A 15365-nucleotide genomic window follows, 5' to 3' on the forward strand; every position below is an offset into this window, starting at 1 on the left:
CGGCGCCTCCTGCCTGGGGCTGCGCTGCGCTCCGAGGGGCCGCGCGACTCGGTGGGCCCGGCTCGCCCGGCTCAGCGGCGCATCCTCCGCCCCGCGCCCCGGCCCGCGCCCCTGCCCGCGCCCCTGCCCGCGCCCCGGCCCGCGCCGCCGCCGCCGCCGCCCGTTGCCGCTTTGTACGGCTCCAGCCCCAGATGCGCAGCCTCCAGCCGCCGCCTGGGGAAGTCTGGATGCAGCGGAAACACGGGATGGGGCGGCCGCCAGATGTGGCCTGCGGGGCTGGGAGGGCGCGGGCGGCGCAGGGAGGGGGCGCGCTCGGCCCGCCCCGCGCCGCCCCGGCCCGGCCCTCCCCCGGCCCTCCCCTCCTCCCCCCCATCCCCTCCTCCCCTCCTCCCCTCCTCCCCCGCCCCGGAGCCCCGCGCCCGGCCTCGGGACCCCCGCCCCCCGCGGGAGACAGCGGGCGCGACCCGCCTGGACCGTGGGCGCCCGAAGTCGGGGAGCAGCGGGGCTGGGAGCGCCGCGGCGGGGGCGAGGGCGAGGGGCCGCGCGGAGACGGGGTCGCCAGCTCCGAAACGGACGGTCAGCGGCGCCGACAGAACTCTGAAGATAAGGACAGAGCGGCGAAGACAGGGGCAGGAAAGGAAAGAGCAAGAGATGTGGCAACAGAGAAGGTGGAGGGTCGCGCCCTCTCCCCTCGTCCTTCCCGCTTCCTTTCCTTCCTTTCTTCCCACTGCAGATATTGGAGCGTTTGCTTGGCGTCCGGCGTGATGCTGGGTGCGAGACGCATACTTGGAAGCACAGGGGTTATGGTCCCTGCCCAAGGGGGATGTCCCCTCCCTCCCTCGGGAAAGACAATTAAGTGCTAAGGAGGAACTCTGGAGGGCTGTGAGAACATCTGTCCTCAGCCCCTAAACTAGTATAGATGGTCAGGGGAGGCCTCCTGGGAGAAGGGACTTCTGAGCTACCACCTACAGAGACACAGGAGTGTTGGGTGGGGGTTGCGGTGGGAAGGACGTTTCAGGCACAGTCTGGGGCACCCTGCGTGCAGAGGTCCAGAGAGGGAAGACCGCAAGCCGCCCTGGAGAAGGGAGTTTCCCTCTATCTAAAAAGGGTGGCGGTGTTGAAGGGCAGGGTCAAGAGATGGGACTGGGATCAGCAGGGACCAATTTGAGGACCAAAGCCGTGGGCTCCGAGGGCCAGGAGCAATCTTCCAGTGAGGGCCTTCAGGGTTCATGGTGACAAGTCTGGACTTTTCTCTTGAGAACCGGAAAAGCCTCGGAAGCTTGGGTCTCAGTGGGCTTCAGACATGTACAGGCTTGCCTGGCAGTGTGCTACGTGCCTGCCAGCACTCAATCTGAAAGGAGGCCTGAGGGAGGGACTTAGCCCCACAGGAGGGAGCCAGGCCCATGGGCCTGACCTGAGCAGAAGCCCTGGCTATCTGAGGGAGGGTGAGGCTGAGGTCAGTGGGGGAGGGGGATTGTTCCTGGCTCTGCCCCCTTGGACACATGTCCATGTCCCGTGGGCAGCCAGAGAGTCAAGCTGCAGAGTGGACAGCTGGGAAGATGGAAAAAGTTGTCTCACAAAAGCCGGGCTTGCAAACTCGTGGCCTGTGGGCTGAATCCAGCCTGGACAGCATTTTGAAACTTGGGAGACTTCATGTAGAAATCTGACTTTCTGGTTTTCTTTCAAAAATGCCCAAAGATCTGGCAATCCTGGGTGCCAATTTTCACATGGCAACCGGTAGCTGGCGATAAATCACAGCTGCCCCGTTTAGATGAGGCGTGGGCTTTGGTTTGCCACAGTCTCCGCTGTTCCCTGTTGCCTCGCATGGGGCTTGGCTCAGTTGTGCTCATAGATATTGCTGGCCCCATTCAGGGTTTAACCGTTTCCCAGAAGGCTTTGTAAGACACTGCAGCCTAAACAACATAGCTTTGGGGCTCCTCTGCAGAGGGCAGCTTTAGCTGAGCAACTTTTTTCTTTTTTTTAAGATTTTATTTATTTGAGAGAGAGAGAGAGAAGGTGCACACAAGTCAGGAGGAGGGGCAGAGGGAGAAGCGGGCTCCTGACTGAGCAGGGAGCTGATGCAAGGCTCGATCCCAGGACCCCAGGATCAGGACCTGAACCGAAGGCAGATGCTTAACCAACCGAGCCACCCAGGCGCCCTGACTGTGACTCTCTACAACATGCATGGCTTTGGCATTCCAGGGCGTCGGTGTCCAGTGTAGGTGCTTGGTGCGCATTTAGAAATGGCATCAGCTGCAGAAGTGAGGGAGGAGTAGCAGTGCCCGGCAGTGACTAGGGGCCCAAGGTGCCTGGAGAGCACAGGCAGTCTAGTGGCAATGGACTTGTGGGTGACCACATGAGATCCCTGTGTATCCCTTTCACCGCCTGCCATTAAGAGCCTGCCGTGGTAATCCCAGTAACCCCATGTGGATGTGGGGGAACCATTAAATGAAAGCAACCAGACAAACTCTTGCATAATAACCACCAAGATCAGGTATTATGTTTGAGACTGCAGCATCTTTTAGCCGGTCTTAATGCCGGTCGTGTAAAGGGGAGAACTGTGCCCCCCCAAAAGGATATGTTCAAATCCTACCCTCTAGTACCTGTAGTAAATGTGTGCTCCCTCAGATATATAGTTGGCTCATGAACATGACCCTTAAACTGTGTGGATCCACCATTGATATGCAGATTTTTTCCCAATAATACAGTGTAGGGCTGTAAATGTATCTTCTCTTCTTTATGATTTTTTTTTTTAAAAAGGGTTTTATTTATTTATCAGAGACACAGAGAGGCAGAGACATAGGCAGAGGAAGAAGTAGGCTCCCTGCAGGGAGCCCTGATGAGGGACTCTATCCCCAGACCCCAGGATCACGCCCTGAGCCCAAGGCAGACACTCAACTGCTGAGCCACCCAGGTGTCCCTCCTTTATGATCTTCTTAATGACATTCCCTTCCGTCAAGCTTACTTATTGTAAGAACATAGCACATAACACATAGAACATCAGAATAGCTTTCATTTGTTGTCTGTGACATCAGTAACGTATCTATATCTGTAGCATCTATGATGACGGTAGCGGTGAGTTCTGTGGGGGGGGGGGGGAGTCACAAGTTGTACTCAGGGTTTTGACTACACGTGCGGTCGTTGTCCCTGCCTGATCCCAGAGCTGTTCATGGGTCAGCTGTAGTCTTTGCAGATGTAATCAGGTTAAAAGTTTAGAATGTCTTGGTCGCATGATAAGGAATGCCAAGAATTGTCAGGAGCCACCAGAAACTGGAAGAGGCGAGGAAGGATTCTTTCTGGAGCCTGCAGAAGGAGCATAGCCCTTGCCAACACCTTGATTTTGGATTTCTAGCCTCCAGGACTGTTCGAGAATAAATTTTGGATGTCTTAAGCCTCCCAGTTTGTGCTGCCTTCTTACAGGAGCCCTAGAAAATTGATACAGGCCACGCTTAGGAGTCACCAGGATGCGGCATGAATTTCTGTAAGCCCTTTATTCATTTAGGAAAACTTTCCTGAGCCCAATTCCAGGTGCTGGGATACCAAGCACCAAGATAAAGGTGGTATTGAGGAAGAAGGAAAACAACAATGTGAGATTCCAAGGCTAGGATGGGCCTGGGGGAGGGGGTGGCCATCTGTGGAATGTGCCTTCCAAACACCCTAACCTCTCTTAGTTTTGGAAGCTGGCCCTTCATTTTTTCTTTGGGGAACTTCTACTCCTTGGCTCTAGGTCTGTGAGGTTCAGTGGACGAGACCTACCTTCTGGCTCCTGGGCCCAGTACCACTGGCTGGGTGATGGTTCAGAGATGGGTTTCTGAGTCCCTCGGAGCTAATGAAAATGAAATCTGAGACTTTCACTGGAGATGTTTGAGATACACTATGTACTATTAAGGAGGTTGGCGTGACGTAAGGGTGGAGGTGCCCTTAAGGACAGAGGCTTCTTGAGATGAAGCTATATCAAAGAAAACAGAAATGGTGACCCTGAGCTCCTGCTGTCAGCAACTGAACTCCTAGATCCAGCTGTGCCTGCAGCTGGAGTATCCTGAGCTTTCTTTTTTTTGTTTGAGCCAGTACGTCTTCTCCATCAAACTTTGTGTTTTGTTTTGCTTTGCTTGAGCCTGTCTGGGTTGAGTGTCCGTCCCTCACCACCGGAGAATTGCTACTGACGCGGTGGAAGACTTAGCCGAGAACCCAGGACCCGTGAGCCCCTCTGCTTGAGATCATGGGCTGTTCTCATTTTGTACTGAGTCCTGGTCCCGGGAACATCAGAGAAGCACTCTGGGGGGCACATGGGTGTGTCAGCATACACAGCCCTAGAGGGGCAGAGGCAGGACCTTTCCTGGGGCCAGGAAGTCCGGGTCCCTTTGGGTTTTCTGTCAGGACCCCCACCCCAGACCCAGGCCTATGGATTCCAGGTTCGGAGGCTCAGAAGGCTTTGCGCTCTTCTCTGCTTAAAACCCTTTGCCAACTAACCCACTTCCTTGCCACGGCCTGCAGAACCCCACGTGACCTGCTGTGGCCTGTCCCTGTAGTCAGGAACCCAGGAGGGAGCAGATGGCACCCCTGGGGAGGATAATTCTAGGAAAGCTTATTGACAGAGGAATTAAAACCAAAGCATGTGGGTGGGGTGCTGGGGAAGCCAGCCTGTGGTGCAGGAACCAGACCAGATGCTCCAGCACTGAGACCACTGCAGGCCCAGAGGGGTGACAGGAGACGGCTTGCAGGAGCCAAAAGGAGAGAGACTGGCACAGAGCAGGTGCCTTGAAGTACACAGCCAGCCCGAGAGCCCCTCTGGTGGTGGTGGGAGCAGGGATCCAGGAACTAGTTCCCTGATGGTGTTCTCCTCCCTCCAATACCTTGCTGGGCTCCCCCAGCCCAATGCCAGGGGCGCAGAGCTGGGCAGCGAATTCCAGGACGGGGGGGAGGGGGGGGGGTGGGGTGGGGTGGGGCGGAGCATGGCGGGGTGGCCTGCAAGCTTCTGTTCTGTTAGGTCTCAACTCAAATGCAGCCTCCTCTGTGAAGCCTTCCTGGACTGACCAGAAGGATTCCCCCGCCTGCCGTTGTGACTTAATTTTAAAATTTTTTTAAGATCTTATTTTTATTTATTCGTGAGAGATACAGAGGGAGAAGCAGGCCCCTGTGGGGAGTCTGATTCGGAACTCGATCCCAGGACCCCAGGTCACACCCTGAGCTGAAGGCAGACGCTCAACCACTGAGCCACTCAGGTGCCCCCATTTTTGTGACTTTAATTTCTTATTTGTTTCTTGATTCCTGCACTAGAAGGTCAGCTGCTGTTCCGAGACCTAGAATAGGGTTTTTCACAAATTAGGTACTCAATAAATATTTGTCAAATAAATGGTTGAATTAATTTATGAATTACTCTTAGATGCGGGGAGGTGGGAAGAAAGGCTTAGTAAGCAGGGGAGGCGGTGGTGGGGTGGCCCCCGGAGTAGAAGGAAAGGCCAGAATGAACAGCTGAGGGCTCCGAATTGGGTTATCTCAAAGTCGTTTTGGATGATTCAAAGCTCTGGGGCTTCCCTTGTCTTACAAAGGCCCGGACTCTGCCCTAGGTTCTCCTGCCACTGGAGTGAGGGGAGGGGAGGACAGACCACCTGAGACTCGGGGAATCTGTGGGCACAGTTGTTAAATGGTGACCAACAGCAGGAGACATTTAGGGCAGACTTCAGGTAGGACTTTGCAGCACTGAGAAGCATGGAGCCAGGCCTTAAGGCGCCGGTGAGGGAGGCCGAGGCAGTTGCCTCCGCAAGAGGCAGAGACGGAGGAGAGGCTAAGCCATGTTTGGGTGAACACAAGGGCCTTCAGATGGACTTAAAGATCCCGACCGGGCAGGGGCGGACAAGTGGGCCGTTGGGTTCCTTCCCTGCCGCCCCTCGCTGCCCGCTGGCCCTTCCTTCTCTCCCCCCACGTTGAGGCCCACGTTGAGGTCTCTGAGGCCCTGAGTCACTGCCTCCCCGGGGCGCCCTGCCCACCTCCCCCTCTCTCCCCCTGTGCTTTTAGCCACAGCCTCTGTTTTTGTCCAGATGTGTGGTCTCTGGCTGGGACGGTTGGGGCAGGACACATGCTCTTTCTGCTGCTCTGCATCATTTCCAGCCTTCTGCTCACGGCACAGCGAGCTCGGCTTGGGGCGCCCCAACCCCCCCCCCCCACGCCCCGTGGCCCAGGCCCGGCCCTGGGGGCAGGGAGCCTCTCCAGGCCAGGGACCGCCTGGCCGGCTCTATCCGAGGGGGCAAGGGCTGCCTCAGGGCGGAGGGGGCCCTGTTGGAGAGCCCAGATCTAGCTTTACCTGAAACCCATACCGCCTCGGGTGTCTCTTTGAGGAGTCCTTTTCCACGTAATCCGATTTGCGTAGAAGCTCTGTTATTTGTACCTAAAATCGTGGCCCCCCACCGGGCTGCTCCCCGCCCCCCCCAAGCGGCCCAGTGGGGGGGCGTCCTCCGCGGGCGGGTTTGCTCAGTGCCCCCCCCCCGCCCCCCCCCGCCTCCCCGTCCGGGATGGGGTCCCCACTCCCCCCCTCCCCCCCCCGTCCCCCTCCCCCTCCCGCAGCAGGCGGCCCGCGGACGCAGTGCGCTCCCAGTGCGCTCCCGGGGCGGGGCGGGACGTGTCCGGCGTCGCGGGGGCTGCGGGGACCGCGAACAGCCCAGGGCCCGAGCATCCCCCGCGCGCCGCCCGCCCCCTGGGGCCCGCCCGGCTCTGGGGCGTCGCCACCGCGCCCCCCGCCCCCGCCCCGCCGGCTGCCTCCGCCGGGCGCGGCCCCAGCTCACACCCCGACACCGGAGCCCTTGCACCCCACCGCCAACCCCGGGGAGAGGTGGGGAAACTGAGGCACAGCGAAGGATTTGCTGCGGCCACGTTACAAGGGAAAGAAAGTCAGCGACCCCGCGGGGCTCACTTTGAACCGGGAACCGTAGGTCGTAGGTCGCTGTGCTCAGGCCTCGCGACGCACCTGTGAGCACGAGGACCGACAGGCAAGGTGAGCTCCACGGAGGACGCGCAGCCTGCAGGCGGCACCGGAACCTGAGTCCATTGACCCCCCCCCCCCCCCCCGCGGCTGCGTCCTCGGCCAGCAGGCTCTGCACCCCCTGCGGCACCCCTGCAGCCCAGCATCTCCTGCGTCTCCAGCACCCTCAGCACCCTGGTTCCCCCGTTGCTCAGGGCTGTTCTCCGACGCCCTCCCTCTGCCAGGCCACGACTACCGCACTTTGCAGCCTGCGCAGAGCTCACCTCCAGGAAGCCCTCCTTGGTTTCGGAGCCCTTGCTCTGCCGCGGCGCCGCGGTGCTGCCCACGGCTCCCTGAGCCCCGATGAACCCCATGGGGCCCCCTCCGCCGTGTGTGTCCAGTAATCACAATGACCACCTCAGGGCTGTGGCGGGTGGCCGAGGATCCGTTAGAGTGTGGTAGATGCTTAACACAGCGCCTGGCATGCATGCAGTAGGCACTTAATAGGCGATGACGGTCTTCATCACAGAGGTCACCCAGCAGGCCTGTGTGTGTCTTCCCAAGTGATCAAGTCTTTATTGAGCACCTGCTGAGTGCAGCGCCTTTACCCGGGGAGCAAGGGCTAAGACCACGGCAGGCGGGACGCTGTCGCACAGGGGCCGGGCCCCCGCGGCCGGAGCTAAGCTGGGAGGGAGCGAGCGTGCGCACCACCGGCTCCCCTCCCGCCCCCGCGGACCGGCGGCTCCTTCCGAGGACGGCTTGCGCCACCTGCTGGCCACGCGTGGCGAAGCAGCCTCGGGGCCCGGCGCGGCGCGGCTCGGACCAGTTCTCTGGGCGCGTGGCTCCATCTAGTGTCCATCATGCGCAATCACAGCTCATCCGTTGGGTCCTGAAACTCCGGGGAAGCTGTTCTTGGAACCTTCCAGGATTCCACGTGAGAGCCACGGAATCGGAATTGGTGATGGGGGCGGTCGGGCCGCCGCCGCGCGCAGAGGCGGAACCACGGCCGTGGAGCTGGGGCTCGCGGGCCGCCGGGCGCTCGTCACCGGGGCGGGCAAAGGCATCGGGCGCAGCGCGGTCCAGGCGCCGCACGCCGCGGGGGTGCAGGTGGTGGCGGTGAGCCCGAGCCGGGCCGACCTGGGCAGCCTGGTCGCGAGCGTCCCGGGGTGGAGCCCGTGTGTGTGGACCTGGCTGACCGGGAGGCCACCGAGCGGGCACTGGGCAGTGGGCCCCGTGGACCTGCTGGTGAGCAACGCTGCGTGGCGCTGCTGCGGCCCTTCCTGGAGGTCACCAAGGAAGCATCCTTCGACCTGAACCTGCGGGCCGTCGTCATCCAAGTGTCCCAGATGGTGGCCCGCGGCTTAATAGCCAGGGGAGCCCCAGGGTCCATCGTGAACATCTCCTGCCAGGCCTCGCGGCGAGCAATAGCCAACCACAGCGTCTGCTGCTCCACCAAGGGTGCCAGGGACATGCTGACCTAGGTGATGGCTCTGGAGCTTGGGCCACACAAGATCCGCGTGAACACGGTGAACCCCACAGTGGTGATGACCCCCATGGGCCAGGCCAATTGGAGCGACCCTCAGAAGGCCAAGACCATGCTGGATCGAATCCCACTTGGCAAGTTTGCAAAGGTGGGGAACGTGGTGGACACCATCCTCTTCCAGCTGAGTGACCGGAGCAGCATGACCACGGGCTCCGCTATGCCGGTGGATGGGGGCTTCCTGGCCACCTGAGTCTCTACTGACACCCCTGCTCCATGCAGAACCCCCCTCCCCCCGCCCAGTTTCTCCAATAAACATGAGTCTTCTGCTTAAAAAAAAAAAAAAAAAAAAAAGAATTGGTGATGGGGGCGGGGTGGGGGGAGGGAAATGCTTCCTTAGAACCTACCTTTTAGACGACATTTCCAGGTTATAACTGTGGGAAACATGAAGTTGGAGAAGCATGACTTTACTTTTTTAAAAAAGATTTTATTTATTTATGAAAGACACACACAGAGAGGCAGAGACACAGGCAGAGGGAGAAGCAGGCTCACTGTGTGGTGTCCAATGTGGGATTTGATTCTGGGACTCCAGGATCACACCCTGGGCCAAAGGCAGATGGGCCCAACCACTGAGGCACCCAGGCGTCTGGAGAAGCATGACTTTAAAGGGACTTCTGCAAATGTATTTGTAGCCGCTCCCACCTGTTCAGTCATTAAATAGTCACTCACTTTAGATCTGGAGTTCTCTTTTCCAAGATGAGGAGACTGAGGCACAGTTAGTGAGCACTGACTCAGGCAACCTGCTATGGAGCCCATGCCCCTAGCCAGCTGACACTCAGTGCCCCAGAGCAGGCAAAGTTTGGCTTTTGCACCCTACGTGCCATCACAGTCTCGTTTCCAGGCATCCTTGGCCAGACCACATGCTCCTTGTCTGGGATTCTTTGTTCCTATATGCTTATTTAGCTGCTAAAGGCTTATTAAGCCCTGTGCCAGGCCCTGGATCTACAGCAATGACTAATTGCAGTCACTGCTTTCATGGTGCTTCCACCTTAGTGGAAGGAGACAGAGAACACAGAGCAGACACATTCATAGAAGAAGTCATCCTGGATGGTGGGAAGACCTGTGAAGGATGGTATCAAGATGATCGGATAGAGAAAACTTGAGAAAAGGTGGTGGGAGTGGGAGGCTTTGAGAGGAATTGATTTCTGAAGAAAGACAAGGAAGCAGACATGTGCAGAACTAAGGGAAGAGTGTTTCCAGTAGAGAGAATGGCAGGTGCAAAGGCCCTGTGGCAGGTGCAAGCTTATTGTATTTGAGGAACAAAAGGGACAAAAAGAAGAGTGTCATGGTTGCCATAGAGTGAGTGAAGGGCACAGTGGACGTTTGTGGGTTTGGTCACCAAGCACGTGTCTCCTCTTCCTCTGGAGGAGTTCTGTCCTTTCCATTGAGGACAGTGTTACTGGGAAGGTAAACTGGGGTACTTGCCTTCTGTCTTCAGCAGCCAGGTGGGTCCTTGAAGCCTTCTTGGGCCAGGGCTTTCCTCTGGCTACCCTATGGGTGGGCTTGTGATCTGGGCTCAGCCAACGGGATGCCCATGACATCTTGAGTGACATAAACACAAAGAGTGCTGGCCACCCAAGTGTGCTGCTGCAGGGCCCATGGACTGGTATCCCTCCTCCCCTCTGTTGTCACCCTAATAACCCCCATTGCCCTTAAGTGAGTCAGGGTGTATTTCTGTTGCTTGCACCCAAATAATCCTAAGGGTTCAGTGTGGTAATACTGGAAGGTGAAGTTGGGGTGGTGGTGGTGGTCAGTGGGGCCAGGTCACGCTGTTTGGCTGAGCTAAGGAGTTGGGTTGTGCTCTGAGGACAATGAGATGCAGCTGGCTTGGCCCTTCTGAGACCCTAGGACCGGGTGTCGGTGGCTTCTTACCTGCCGGGATGGCCTTATCCCACCAGCCCCCAACCAGAATGCCGTCCTTCCTCACCCAAGCCCAGGCCTGTCCCCACTCTACAGCTAGCAAGCCGTTGCCTTCAGCAGGTGCCCAGGGTCCTGCTGTGGGGTGTCTGCCTGGCTCCTGGAAGTGCCTCTAAGGCTTTATCCCCACCACACACCCCAGCAAAAGAAGAGCAAAGTGAGAAGGAAGGAGAAACAGGCAATCAGAACATCTTATACATTGTGAGACACCAGGGGGGCTGGGGAGAGGGTTAGGGGGCCCAAGGGTCAGCCGGTGTCCCCAAGTGCCTCCTGCCCTCAAATTCTGAAGCATCAGGAACCAATCGCAGTACCAAAGAGCCAGCTGGTGACCCCAATCCTTCTGCCCCAGCAACAAGCCCTGGCTATTGTTTTTCTAGGAATCCAGAAAATCCCTTTCCTATAAGCAGCACCCCCACCTCCACCTCCCCAGGGCTGGCTGCAGATGCCACTTGTGTCCTCTGTGCTGCCCGGTGCTCCAGCTCCCTCCTGCCCCTCAGCTTGACTTCTATCCACTGTCCTCCCCACCACAGCCCAGAGACACACAGACCCCATCCGGGCTCCTGGAGCCACGGTGATCCTCGAGTCAGTCTCCAAATCTGGAACATTCTCCATGTCTGTTCCCGCTCGTCAAACTCGCCTGGTCCTTGCCTCCCTTACTGGTGGAGGCTCGCTGGAACAAGTGGCTCTGTGGCAGGATCCAAGAGGGACTTAGGGCGGAATCGCAGATGAGCAGGCCTTGGGAAGGGATGGGGGGTGGCCACAGTGCACCTTACAAGCCACGCCTCATCCCCTTGGGGAATATTCGCCAGGTATCACCCCCAGCGGGGCAATGTGGGAGTGAGGGAGGCCGCCTCCTTCTACGCCTTTAGGAACCAGCTTGATTTGAATTCCCAGAGGACCCTTGCACCTGCCATTTCTTCAGAGGCACCACCTCTCCTCCTGACCCCTGTCACATAGCCTGTGGGCACCCACATGGGTGGCAGGTGAGCACCCCTCCTTGCTCACGTGGTATGGTGGGGAGTGACAGACAGCTGCCAAGGGACACTCAGGACAGGGTAGAAGCTAAATAAGGGGGCTCCTAGGGCTTCAAAGGTTTCAGAAAGAATAATCTCAGTCAAGGGAGTGGATCCAGGAGGACTTTGCAGAGGAGGCATCACTAGAATGGAGCCTTGAAGGCCGAGGAAGGGGAAGGACATTTCAAACTGGCAGACAGGTCGATAACACCTAGGCTGATTCAAGTTCTGACGTATGTCACGCTTAGCCTTGAACCAAGGGCCCCGGCTGGGGTGTTGATGCAGGGCACATCCAGCTAAGACAAGCCCTGACGCTGCACCTGCCTGCAGGGAGCCGTTTCTAATTCACACGGCAGCAAGGCCTGGTGACAGGGGAAGATGGAGCTGCAGGGTCCAGCTTGAGAGCCCGCCCGGAGCCCCGAGGCTCGCTGCCCTCTGAGGCAGGGATGCAGGCCCGGGGTAGGAGTTCGTGGACGTACCGGGGGCTGGAGGACCGGGTGCCACCTGCCCAAGTGCTCTGCTCCATCCGCAGAGGCTTCCAGCCACGCTGTATGCCCAGGGGAGAGGTTGCAGTTTCGAGCCTTGGGGCTCAGAGCTCTTGGGGATCACAGACCCAGACACGGAGCTGGGGGTTGGGGCTGGGGAGAGACATCTGGGTTGGGGCCTGCTGAACACACAGGTGGGCCCCTGGTCGTGGGTGAGTAGGGGGACTGAGCACTGAGGCCACAGAGGCCCCTGCAGTCGGCCCCACCTGCTGCCCTCCTGCCCTCCTGCAGGAAGGTCAAGGTCGGAGCAGGTGGCAGATGTGACGTGCTTAGGTGTCCTCTCCTCTCCCTGACCCAGCAGCTTAGAACTGAACCCTCCTTGATGCCTGGTGAGCCAGAAACGTTTACTGAGCCTCGGGTCCCTCTATTTGCAGGTATGGGGGGTAGGGGCGGTGGTTGACGAGAGGAGGGATGACAGCATAGAGTTGCTTTTTATTTTTATTTTATTATGTATGTATGCGTGTGTTTATTTATTTATTTATTTTAAAGATTTTATCTATTCATGAGAGACACACAGAGAGGCAGAGGCACAGGCAGAGGGAGAAGAAGATTCCCCACAGGGAGCCTGATGCGGGACTCGATCCTAGGAGCCCGGGATCACACCCTGAGCTGAAGCCAGATGTTCAGCCACTGAGCCACCCAGGTGCCCCTATTTTTATTTTTTAAAAGGTTTTGTTTATTAGAGAGAGAGAAAGAGAGTGAGCACGAGCAGGGGGAGGAGCAGACGGAGAAACAGACTCCCTGCTGAGCAGGGTGCCCAATGCGGGGCTCGATCCTGTGACTCCGGGACTGAGCCACCCAGATGCCCCTGAAGTTGTTTTTTAAAATAGGAATTAATTATTGTATCAGTTAGCTATCACCACCTAACCAGTGACTCCAGAACTCAGTGGCGTGGAACAAGAGACATTCCTTATTTTCCCTTAGTCTGCAGGCTGGCCGGCTGGCGGGTGGGCTCTGGGCTCCTTCTGGTTTCTGCAAAGCTGCAGGCCAGCCGGGGGGGCTGCGCTGGTCTAGGTGGGCCAGGCTGGGACTCGTCCTCAGGGCAGAGACAGACTCCCAGGGGTAGACGGTGGAAGCGTGCGAGGTCCCTGAAGGCCAGGCTCTGTCACAGTCCAGGAGATGTCGGTGAGCAGATTCGGTGGTGGGGGTGAGGACTCCAGCACGTCACGGGAGGGGCTACCAAGTCACGTGTAAAGGGCATGAAGACAGCAAAGGGTAGGACGATTTCTGCAATCAATCTACAAATTTCTAGCTTCTTATAACAAGCTGGGGGGTCCGGAATCTCTGTCCACCGTGGGCTGGAGCCAAGTAGTGGCTACCCCTTTAGACAGGGCGTGCTTCCTCTGGCTTCTACAACCTCTCTGGGCCTGTGTTACCTGTCTGTAGGCAAAAGAGTTGCCTACGTCTTTCTCCAAGACCACTGACTCATGTTCATGAACCATCGGTGGCTCCCCATTGACTTCAGGAGAAGGTCTAAGCCCCTCAGCTCGGCTTAATGGAGAGAACACCTCGAATATACTTAGTACGATGCCTGGAACATAGTAGATGCTCAGCAAATATTTGTTGTGTGAACCAGCGAGGCTCAATCCCAGGTCCTTTGCAGCTCTGCTGCCTCCCCCCACGCCCTCCCCAGCGATACCCATAAAACCCTCTTCAGTTCCTCCTTGACAACAGCATTTCTGTTCTCGGGTCCATGTCAACTTTTTAATCACTTTGCGAGGATGGAGGGAGGGATGCAAAACATGCCTACAAAGTAATTTAAATTATTGCCATTCAGGGATCAGAAGACAAAGATTAGTTGTCTGTTTTTGTCTCACAAACAAATTAACGGAGTGGCAGCTTCTGGTGCAAAATATGATTCTTGTCGAAAGGATTAGGCATACTAAATCCAACTAGAATATGCTATGATGTGTGTGTGTGTGTGTGTGTGTGTGTGTGCGCGTGTTTCAGCAAAGCCGCAATAATCATAAATTTACAACTAATAAATTGGGTCTTTTAATTCCTCTGCAATAAGTTTTTGAAATATAATCTGTCATTTCAGTCTTACAGAACATGACTTTTCATAATTATAATTCTCCGGCACACATTACTACTTATAATTAAATTCACTTTTAAGAAATCCAAAATGCTTTTTTTAAAGATTATCTATTTGTACGATGTCCTGATGGTAAAATTAATGTATAACCTGCTGAATAAATGCAGCTAGTTCTTATATAAGGTATACGCGCTCTGCTATCGATCAAAAGCTGGAAAGCAGGTAAGATGAACAAAAAGTATGCTATTTCTTAGCAACAGGCTCACACAAAAGCAGAGCAAGCCCAAGCCTCCCTCCCCATCCCTGCCTCTCAAAAAGAGTGGCTAGCCCCACGAAAGGAGATTGTTTGACTGAATTGAAAGAGCACAAATGTTAAATTATGGCTGAGTTATCTGCTAAAGAAGAGGCAGAGCCACGAGTTTGGAAAAAACAGTGGAATAAAGACCTCAGGCTGGATGATCAGAAACCACAGCCTCAGAGGCCCCAAATCCGTGAATACGGGCAGGAGTGTAGACCTACAATCTATGACACACAGAAAAAGATAAGCAGGTGTTTGTGGTGTAGTAGGAGCATCCTGAGCTCTTCATACAGTAGAATCACCTAGAAACTATGTTGCAGTTTTACAACCCCAGACATAGTTAAGCCAGTGCTTTATTAGACAACCCAAGGCCAAGGCTGGTGGCACCCACAAACGGATGCTCCCTGTTCTTACGCCTCAAGAGAAGTAAATGCTTTCTCAAACATCAGACTTCCGGAATGATAGGAATTGTTGGTGCAAATGTCTTTCCAGAGAGAGATCCTGCTAAACAGTGATGGTTTTTCCCAAGGGGCGGCTTGAATGACAGTCAAGTATTTAGCATGAACTGGGTTCCTTGGACAGAGGTGTGAGAGAAACAGCATCTCCTGCACCTGGGACAGCAAGTTGGAGTGGGAGGCCTGGGTGCATTGCTGTACGAGTGGCATCTAGGAACTGGAAGCTGAAGTGGGGGGAGGCGTGTGCGTGTGCGTGTCCATGTATGTGTGCATGTGTGCACATGTGCCCGTTCTCCATGTGATGGTGCGTCTGCATGTGAATGTGGGTCCGTATGTATCTGTATCTGAGAGTGTGTGTATGCATGCATCTGTGTGTCTCTCCGTGTATGTGAGTGTGTGTGTGTGTGTAGATGGTAAGAGGGAGAAGAGAGCAACAGGCTTCAGATGAATCCCTTCTCTTCTCTGATTCTTAATTGCCCATCAGCAAAATGGTTTTTCCCCCATTAGGCCAGTCACTCTGCAAATGTTCACTTACTATGTGCAGCCTCTGTGCTGGATACTGGGAATGTAGAAGTGACAAGTCAAGGTCCCTGTCCTTGCAAGGTTG

The 15365-nt window shown here is 56.3% G+C and overlaps 1 pseudogene; it reads left to right on the forward strand.

Moving 5' to 3' along the window:
• The first annotated feature begins 7465 nt into the window (after positions 1–7465).
• LOC119870018 lies at positions 7466–8751 on the forward strand (annotated as a pseudogene).
• Positions 8752–15365: the final 6614 nt, after the last annotated feature.

The sequence above is a fragment of the Canis lupus genome, chromosome 2 (assembly GCF_011100685.1).
Source record: "Canis lupus familiaris isolate Mischka breed German Shepherd chromosome 2, alternate assembly UU_Cfam_GSD_1.0, whole genome shotgun sequence".
Taxonomy (NCBI): domain Eukaryota; kingdom Metazoa; phylum Chordata; class Mammalia; order Carnivora; family Canidae; genus Canis; species Canis lupus.